The sequence below is a fragment of the Saccopteryx leptura genome, chromosome 3, assembly GCF_036850995.1.
Source record: "Saccopteryx leptura isolate mSacLep1 chromosome 3, mSacLep1_pri_phased_curated, whole genome shotgun sequence".
NCBI classification, from domain to species: Eukaryota; Metazoa; Chordata; class Mammalia; order Chiroptera; family Emballonuridae; genus Saccopteryx; species Saccopteryx leptura.
The window spans coordinates 243,512,098-243,520,939 of record NC_089505.1 but is presented as its reverse complement, the minus strand read 5'-3'; the positions used below and the strand labels follow the sequence as shown (position 1 = coordinate 243,520,939).

The following is an 8,842-nucleotide window of genomic DNA, read 5'->3' as shown; positions in this document are numbered from 1 at the left end:
TTCTTTTCCCACACCACTATCCCCTGCTGCTTTTCTCTTTTTTTTCTCACATTTTCTAACCTTCCACTACCCACAGCTCTCCATGGGCCGACCTCTTTCATGTCAACCAGATATCATCATTTGTCAACAACACTTTTGCACAAAATCAAGGCTCAGGCTGGCCTGGATGATTTGCAGATCCATGGCTGGGATAGTGACTCAGGCACCGCCATTTTCCTGAAGCTTGGTCCAAGGGCAAACTTCAGTGATGCAGAGGTGACTGAGGTGGTGGAAACGTTACGGGTTTATTTCATCGTGTCACTCAGATAGTACAGGATCATGTCAGTGAATTTGAGTTGACATGTGAGTGCTGTTCTCTGATCTGGGGAGATTACCAATGATCTCTCTCTCTCTCTCTCAGTTCATGCTGCTGTACCGCATGATCTTTCTCTCTCCTTCTCAGTTAATCCAACTGTTTGCACACACATCTCTAAAAGCAGTCTTCCTCTTAGATTCCATACCTCACAAGGTATTTCAGATTCTTCTTGCTTATTGCACCTTGACTGATACAAGAACCTCCTTTGTGTATAGATTTTCCCTTTAAACACCCAAGAAAGAGGCCTTCGCTTTTCCTACCACTGTCCCTGAGTGTGAACTAAATGTGATTCCTTTGTTTTCAGTCCATCTCCTAAGCATTCTCCTGCCTGCTCCTCTCTCAGTGTAATTTCTCCATTTGTCCTGGAATGTGTACTTCCTCCTGACTTTATAATCACTCTCCTCAGATTTCCCCCTTCTTTCTTCTCACCCATTGTACTTTACTACAACAGTCTATTTCCACCACTTATGATATGTTTACATTTTTCCCTGTTCTCTTCTATGAAGAGGTCTCTGAATAGCTTTGACTGGGTAGCTCAGTGATTTAGAGCACTTTCCCAATATGTTAAGTTTATAGGTTCAACCACCAGTCAGGGCTTATAGAGAACTCAACCAATGCGTGCATGTATAGGTGGAAAATAATCGATGCTTCTCTCTTTCTCTCTTTCTCTCCCCCTCCCTCCTTCCATCTCTGAAATCAATCAATCAATTTTTTTTAAACTAACAGTCTCAGAACACAGTCATAGAACATTTGACAGTCAGGACATGTTCTGAGAAATACATCATTAGACAATGTTATTGTTGTGTAACTATCAGAGTACACTTAAATATACCTAGATAAGATAGCTTACCACACACCTAGTCTATACAGTATATTTTTTGCTTCAAGGCTAATATCATATACAGCAGATTACTGTACAAAAAATATGTATCATTAAATCAAACAGAAGAGTAAATTATGCTATCAAGTGATGCAGTAAACATGACAGGTGTAAGGCTATTGCTGGTATAACACAACATACTTTTACAAAAATTTTTTCTCTAACTAGAAAGTGTGCATTCTAAAATAAAAACTAAAAATATAATAAATACATAAACTAGTCACATTATTTATTATCATTATCAAGTATTATGTCCTCTACATATTACATTGTTACTTCTTTACACAACATGGCTGCACAGTTTTTTACCTCAGTAATCACCACACACACATGAGCAATGCTTTTATGCTGTTAACAATGGACATGATTGTCAGTAGCCAATGGGAATTTTTCTGCTTCATATAATCTATGGCAGTGGTCCTCACCCCCCGGCCATAAAACTGATACCGGTTCGTGGGCTATTAGGCTACCGGTCTTGCAGAGAAAGCAATTAAAAACCTACCTGTATTTCCGTTTTTATTTATATTTAAGTCTGAAACAATGTTTTTTTTAAAAATGACCAGATTCCCTCTGTTACATCTGTCTAAGACTCACTCTTGATGCTTGTCTCGGTCACGTGATCCATTTAATCCGTCCCACCCTAAAGGCCAGTCCGTGAAAATATTTCCTGACATCAACCGGTCAGTGGCCCAAAAAAGGTTGGGGACCACTGATCTATGGGATTACCCTCTTGTACATAGGTTTTTTATTCACTGAAAGTCATTATGTAGCACGTGATGGTAATGGATTTGCTTTTGGCTCCTTTAACATCTCAAACATTGATGCTCACCCAAATCAAAAGAGTAGGTTCTTTGCCCATCCCTTTCCTCTTTGTTGATTTTTAAATATCTTTTTCTCTTTTTTCTTCTATCTAGATCTCTTTGAGATCCAGGCTATAGGAGGCTGTGAGCTGCATTCTGGGGAGACCACTGTAAACTTCCTGAGGGGAGCTTTGGGAGGAGTGGATTTTGCAAACTTCCAGAATAATTTGTGTGTGCCTGCTGCACAGGGCAGCCCCAGGGCACAAAGGTTTAGCACACTTGTCTCTGAATACCAAGGTCTCATTAATATCATAGAGACGCTCCTCTCAAACACCTGTCCTCGATTTCTCTTGGGCATTCTCGATGCTGGGAAGGCGAAACTACAGAGACAAGGTTAGTCCTGTTCTCTCTCCAAGACTTTTCTATGTCACTTTCCACCACTTCTTTAAATTTTATGGGAGTAGTTCCCTAAGAGAGAGGAGCTTAATCAATAAATTTTGGGGGGGTTCCAAAGGAGTGGGAGAATTCACTGTTCAAAGTTGTGGGTTTCTGATTCCCTATGCTCTAGATTAGTGTCATAATGTGATACTGTCCTGCTCCTTTCTGCCCCAGTGAAGCCCAAGGCCTGGCTTTCCAGTGGCCCCCCTCCTCTACCTGGTCATCTGCTTCTGGTGTGCCATGTCTCAGGATTTTACCCCAAACCTATATGGGTGATGTGGATGAGGGGTGAGCAGGAGCATCCAGGAACTCATCAAGGTGACATCCTGCCCAATGCTAACGAGACGTGGTATCTCCGAGTAACCCTGGACGTTGTGGCTGGGGAGGAGGCTAACCTGAACTGCCGAGTAAAGCACAGCAGCCTGGGAGGCCAGGACATCGTCCTCCACTGGGGTGAGAAGAACTGGACTGGACCTGGCCAGAAATGGGAGGAGATGGTCCACAAACATGGAGGGAGGGGCAAGCAAATGGTGAGACTTAGTGGGTGTGACAGAGAAGCGAGGAGGGAGGGAAGGAGAAAAGGAAAGAAGGAGGAAAAACAAGAGACAGAAAGAGATAGATGACCTAGGCAGCAATGTTTAACTGGTGTGCCACAGGATTTTTTAAAACACGCAGTACTTGTCTATTTAGTAATGAATGGATTTCTTGGATTGCCATATTTTAAAAATGACAACAGCCAACACAATAATATCCATCTGGTGCGAATGAATCAAATTTTACTTATTTTTTTTTATCAGATCAGCTTAAAATATATTTTGGGGGGTGCCACAAAATTTTAGTAATTAGTGTGTGTCATTAGATAAAAATGATTGAAAATCACTCACCTGTTATATAGAAAATAAGAATTATGGGCTTATAAATTGGGTGACATGAGACAAGAAGAAATTATAGAAGATAGATAAGGATTATTGTGTTAGAGAATCTGAGAGGGGAAGTTGAATTTGCCTTTACATCAAAAGCAGGTGAGTGATGGAGCTGACACCCAGGTGAGCTAAGGAAGGGCAGGAAGAGTCAGAGAATGGGTATTTCAGTGACATCTGTGTGTCTTCTCCCAATTTTCAGGACATCCTACTTCCACCACGGTGATAATTTTGGCAATAATATTGCCCACCTTTATTCTTTTGATATGTCTTGCATTATGGTACTTGAGGCGAAGGTAAGTTTAAAAAAATCTTTCTTTTCTGTTCACCTTCCACTCTTTTATACCATTTTTATTTATTTACATCACTTAAGCCTCGATCTTACTTTCATTTATTTTTTAATTTATTGGGTTGACATTGTTCACCAAACCATAGAGGTTTCAAGTGTACAACTCAATATACCACCATCTGCACTCTGCATCCTGCTCCCTCTCCCCAGATCAGTGACCCTGCCCTCCTCCCCCTCCACCCCCTATTCTCTCTGACTTCTGCCACCCTGTTGTCTGTATCTATGTCTTATCTGTTTATGTTTTGGGCTAATCCCTTCGCCTTCTTTGATCCAGTCCCCTCTTCTCCTGTTCCTCTGACAGCTGTCCATCTGCTCCCTGTGTCCCTGCCTCTGCACTTTCCCCCACTTCCCACGTATTTTATATAAATCTGTGTTTTAATTGTGGTAAAGAATCCATGACATGAAAGTTATTATCTCCATCATTTTAAATGCATAGCTTAACAGTATTAATTATACTTCCATTTCATGCAATTAATCTCTAGTACTCTTTTCATCTAGAAAAATTAAAGTTGTATACCCATTAAACAACATCTTGTCGTTTCACGGTCTTCTGGGCCCAGACATCCAACATTCCACTTTCTGCCTGTATAAATGTGACTACTCTACATATCTCATCTCAGTGAAATTATTATTTGGTGTTTTTTTATGACTGGATTATTTTATTTAGCATAATGTACTTATGGTTCAGCTATGTTGTAGCATGTGTCAGAATTTATTTTCTTTTTAAGGAAGGCTGAATAATATTCTATTGTATTTATATAACATGTTTGTTTATTTATTCACCTGGCAATGGATATCTGGGTGATTCTATCTTTTGGTCATTATGAATAATAATTCTGGTATGAAATGGGTGTACTAATATATCTTATGTAGAGCTAAAACTGCTTGTGTTAACAGGTCATATCAGATTATTCACTGAGATTTCATCATTTCTCCTTTCCCATTTGTAATAAATACCCAGAAGACCAGAAGCTCAAGTTGTCAGCACAGGAGTCAATGTCATCATATTTAATAAAATAATTATCATATTTAACAACTCAGAGTTTTCTTAGGTTGTGAGATATATTATAATTTACACAATAGCAAAAAGAGAATTAAGAACTATAAGATGGTATCAATGCTGGACTCCAACCAGATTTCAGAGATGTAAGATGAGAGAAAGAATGTATTTTATAATAGATAAAGTACAGATGGTCCCTGACTGAAATTTTTTTACTTTATAATGGTGTGAAAGCAATACATATTTAGTAGAAATGGTGCCTGAATTTTGATTCTTTCCTTAGCTACCCACATGGAGTCATAAAATCATGAAGATAAACCACCAATATTCTCCTATATATTTATTGTGTTAGATGATATTGCCCACATGTAGGCTAATATGTTTTGAGCATGTTTAAAGTATGCAAAGCTTAGTTATGCTATGCTGTAAGCTACTTACATAAAATGCTTTTTTATTTTTATTTTTAGCAAAAGAGAGGGATAGACAGGGACAGACAGACTGGAAGGTATATGGGAAGCATCAACTCATAGTTGTAGCACCTTAGTTGCTCATTAATTGATTTCTTATATGTACCTTCACTCGGAGGCTCTAACTGAAACTCTGACTCCTTGCTCAAGGCAGTGAGCAAGGGCTTAAGCCAGTGACCTTTAGGTCCTCCAGTAAACATGGGGTCATGTGTATAATCCACACATCAAGCTTGCGACCTAGCATTCAAGCTGGTGAACCTGCATTCAAGCCGTATGAACCTGTGTTCAAGCTGGTAACCTTGGGGTTTCAAAGCTAAGTATTCAACATCCCAGGCTGATGCTCTATCCACTGTGCCCCCACCTGGTCAGGTGCATTAAATGCTTTTTTGACATATGATATTTTCATTTTACAATGGACTTTTTGGCATGTTTCTACATTGTAGATCAAGGAGCATCTGTGTATAATTTAATGGTGAAATATCTTTGTATTCCTGTTTCAAAATATTTTTTCTGCTTGTGCTGAAATAACATTTGTCAAAGTAAGCTAACTAAAATTATGCTGGAATAGTTATTTTTGCAGAGATACTAATTATTTTAATGTGATTTCTCTGTCACTATCTAGATGACTTTCTAACTTTCAAGGCCCATTTGTGACACTTCTTTCTCCTTCCCTAGTTCTACAATGGAAATACCTTTCCTTGTCTGTTGTCATGCAGAGATCCATTTTACTCACTGTCCTCAACATAGAAGGCTTCTTTTTCTATTGTATTTGAAAGTCCCTTGAGGGAAAGCTTGTTCTAAATGGATCTCTGGCAAGATTTTTTACTTGCATATGTATTGGTTCAGTAAAATTATCTGAGTTGATATAACTGCCATGTTAATAGGTTTAATCAAAATTACTTCTTTCCTCCTTTTATTCTTTATATTTGATATTTTATCTCTTATTATCAATAAAGTATTTCTTAAATAGCAAATATATATGTATAGATACCATGTTCTCCATTTTTATGCCCTGAACCCCTCTGGAAAAACACCTTCATGCCCATACTATAACTAGAGTTTACCTAAAAGATTAATCTGAATATGATTCTGTTCCTCATTTCTTAGTGAGAATAAATGAGAAGTAGGATATGTGAGGGATAACAGTGCAAGGAAGTTGTTAAATAGTCAAGTCAGAATCAAAAGGGCTATTCTTGCTTTCAGGGACTTTGAGATCTATGGTGTATCAATTCATTTTGATCTTTGACATATATGTATACTTTATTTATTTATTTATTTATTTATTTTGCTTATTCTAGTGGTAGGATTCAGATAATTTCCCAACAGGTTCTCTGCCCTAATTATTGTTTTAAGTATTATAAAATGATATACCAAAATGTAGTTTATTATTTCATGCATTTAATACGTAAATAAGAACAACAAAAGAGTACATAAAATTAGATTATGTTATAAGAAAGAGTTTTAAAATATTCATAAAAAAATAAAATAATACTCGACAAAAAGCAATAAAACTGGTATTTAAAATATTTTCAGCTTGACCAGGTGATGGTATAGTGGATAGAGCATTGGACTGGGATGCAGAGGATAAAGTTTGAAAAACTTAGTTTTCCGGCTTGAGTGTGGGCTTATCTGGTTTGAGTAAGGCTCACCACCAGCTTGTGCGCGGTATTGCTGGCATGAGCATGGGATCATAGACATGAACCCATGGTCTGTGCCTTGAGCCCATCAGTGGCTGGCTTGAAGCCCAAGGTCACTGGCTTAAGCCCAAGGTCACTGGCTTGAGTAAGGGGTCACTCACTCTGCTATAACTCCCCTGCCCCAGTCAAGGCACATATAAAAAAACAATCAATGAACAACCAAGATGCCACAATAAAGTATTGATGCTTCTCATCTCTATTTCTTCCTTTCTGTTTGTCCTTCTGTCTCTCTCTGTGTGTGTGTCTCTGTCACAGTAAATAAATAAATAAATAAATAAATAAATAAATAAATAAATAAATAAATAATAAAAGATATTTCCATATTGCTTTTTGATTGGCATTCTCACTTGCAATTTTTTTTACCTATGGATGGAATGAACATTACCACAGGTGCCTTAGAGTATGATGTTGCACAGATGAATGTTAAAAAAGAGTAAGGAATGTTAACTTATGATTTCCACATTGAGTGGCTGCCAGGAGTCCACATTGGATAGAACCCTGATTACAAATGCCATTTTAACAACCAGTTTGCCAAACTCAACAAAAAATTAGGTATCAGTTCTGATGAACCAGTGCAAACTGGCTGAATCCCATGACTGGTTTATTCCATAGTTTTCTAAAATCACTACTTAAAAAATCTAAATTCATTTGATTAGAACAGCAGCAGGAGAAAGGTGGAAAGCATTTGAATTTATTTAGTATAGAATTTAAAAAGGGAAGTCACAGTAAGCAGAACTTTTGGAGAAGTGAGGGGATCTGGAAGCTTTTCTCCCACCTGAAATTTTTAGGACAATGTTGACTTTAGGAGTTGAGATGGGAAGGAAATGGCTGAAAATATATGTTTATCCTCTTGGCATTAGAATAGTGAGTTATCAATACTTCTGCAGAATGCATTAAACTCCACCTCATCTTGTAGAGTAGGCCTGTTGTTGTATGCTTTACTGCACCCTCAGCTACAGTCGAGGGCCCTAAATAATCCATGTTTCTTGGAGTGGGAACTATAAGTCACCACCAGCAGCAGTACCTATGAGTTTGTTAGAAAATATAATTTTAAGACCCCACTATAACTTACTACAAAAAAGAACCCAAAAAAGAAACTAAAAAGCTATGTTTTAACAAGCCTTTCAGATTATTCTGATATACATTTAAGTTTGACAACTCCTGGCCTAAAGATTTCCTTTTACTACTGACATTTGGGGGAAATGATACTTTGTTATGGAGGGTTGTCCTGTGCACCATAGAAATTTTAGCAGCATCTCTACTCATAAGATGCCAGTAGTATATTTCCATATATATCTGAAGATACTGCCAAATGTCCTTTAGGGGGTAAATTCAACCTTAGATGGAAGCCTGTTTAGTTGGAATAATCTATTCACAGCTTGTATGTGACCTAATTGGTCCAATTCAGCTAACACTGACTGACTATATTTGGTGGATGAGAAAAGATGTGTTTTTTTTTTTTTTGTCTGGACGGTATGTATGCCACCTTCAAAGCTCAAGATTGCCACAGAATTTCGTTTCACGGGTAAAGCTGACCAGGAATAAAGCCCATAAATAAACAGAATGATGAAATGAAAGAGCTAAAGATCAAATCTTGCTCTTCGTGGAGACTTAGCTACCTCTGGATACCTTAGTTATATAAACCCAGCTTTCATTGTTCCTGTTAAATCAATTTAGTTTAATCTTTAAATTTCTTGAAAATTTTGATTTTTTTGCATCTCATGACTTGCAATAGTCTTTTCATGTTCTTCTTAAATTATTATTATTATTTTTTTGTTCTTCTTAATCTCCTTCCTTCCTCAAAGCATCTCTTCAATGTAGTTTCCTGAACTCATGATTTTCCTCTTAGTGTCCTCAGCTTGGAACACGTTAATTTACTCATGATTTTCATGTGATTTCTAAATAAATTACTTTTAGAAAGAGAAATTTTGTTTCA

At 37.5% G+C, this 8,842-nt stretch overlaps 1 pseudogene; it reads left to right on the top strand.

Moving 5' to 3' along the window:
- LOC136398471 (T-cell surface glycoprotein CD1b-3-like) overlaps positions 1 to 5,835 on the top strand; it is a 16,433-nt pseudogene extending 10,598 nt beyond the window's left edge.
- The last annotated feature ends 3,007 nt before the right edge of the window (positions 5,836 to 8,842 follow it).